At 46.7% G+C, this 1,346-nt stretch overlaps 1 pseudogene; it reads left to right on the forward strand.

The window, feature by feature from the left end:
* The first annotated feature begins 442 nt into the window (after window positions 1–442).
* On the forward strand, window positions 443–1,056 carry LOC104537856 (annotated as a pseudogene).
* The last annotated feature ends 290 nt before the right edge of the window (window positions 1,057–1,346 follow it).

Here is a 1,346-nt window from a genome sequence, read left to right on the forward strand (position 1 = left end):
TTGGTCTTCTCTGCGGGCTTTTTTTTTGACACACAGGGACGGCCTGTCCCTTCAACTTTAAGAGTTCCTTCTTGAAGAGTGTCCAGTGTTCCTGGACTCCTTGGCCTTTCAGAACTGCCTCCCAAGGAAATCTGCCAACCAAGTCCCTAAAGGCCAAAGTCTTCCCACCAGAAGTCCAAAGTGGCAGTTCTGCTAGCCCCCTCCTTAGTTCATCATCATTTCCATAACCTGCAACCACCACCTCTGTACACCCATGTACTTCTTCTTCCTCAAACTCTCCATCCTCGAGCTTGGATCCATCTCCGCCACAATCCCCAGAGCCATGGCCAATTCCCTCTAGGACACCAGGAACATCTTTTACAGGAGATGTGCTGCACAGGTCTTTCTTTTTCTTTTTGTGTGTTTTCTTTCTGTTTGTTTTGGGTTTGGTTTTTCTTTTTTTTTATTTTTTATCATAGCAGATCTGTGTCTTCTCACTGTCATGGCCTATGACTGCTATGTGTCCATCTGCAAATCCCAGACCTCCGGGACCGTCCTGGGCAGCAGAGCTTGTGTCCACATGACAGCAGTGGGTAAAAAACCCACTACCCCTGGGTCAGTGGGTTTCTCAATTCTCTGCTGCACACAGCCAATACATTTTCACTACCTCTCTGCCAAGGCAATGCTGTGGACCAGTTTTCTGTGAAATCCCCAGATCCTCAAGCTCTCCTGCTCACATTCCTACCTCAGAGAACTTTGGTTGTTTTATTTTCATTGTGCTGTCCTATGTGCAGAACTTCAGGGCCATGCTGAGGATACCCTGTACGCAGGGACGGCACAAACCCTTTTCCATGTGCCTCCCTTACCTGGCCGTGGTCTCCCTGTTTGTCAGTACTTTAATATTTGCCTCCTTGAAGGCTCCCTCTATTTCCTCTCCATCCCTGGATGTGGTGCTGTTATTGCTGTACTCTGTGGTGCCTCCTGCAGTGAACCCCCCTCATGTACAGCATGAGGAACCAGGAGATCAAGGATACACTGAAGAAGCGGGCTCAGTCATTGGTATCTCAGCAGCAATAAGCTCCCTATGTCTTTTCATACGTAATTTCCAATTCATCTCTTAAACTTTCTGTCCATATTCCTTTTTTCTGATGATCCTGTTTGTCCAGGAATGTCTGCATCCACTCAATTTCCTCAAAGGTGTGAACCCAGCTTGTCTCACCCAGAAGCCTTTGTAAAAAAAAAAATTGCAGGACCATGCAGCTGGCCTCCTGTGTCAAATCTCTGTAATAAAAGAGCATTTTCTCAGTACTGATATCTCAAGTTTGGACTCTTTCTTTTCCAAAGCTGAGGTCAGGAACAGTCTGAAG

Source organism: Mesitornis unicolor, unplaced genomic scaffold (assembly GCF_000695765.1).
Source record: "Mesitornis unicolor isolate BGI_N332 unplaced genomic scaffold, ASM69576v1 scaffold6943, whole genome shotgun sequence".
NCBI lineage: Eukaryota > Metazoa > Chordata > Aves > Mesitornithiformes > Mesitornithidae > Mesitornis > Mesitornis unicolor.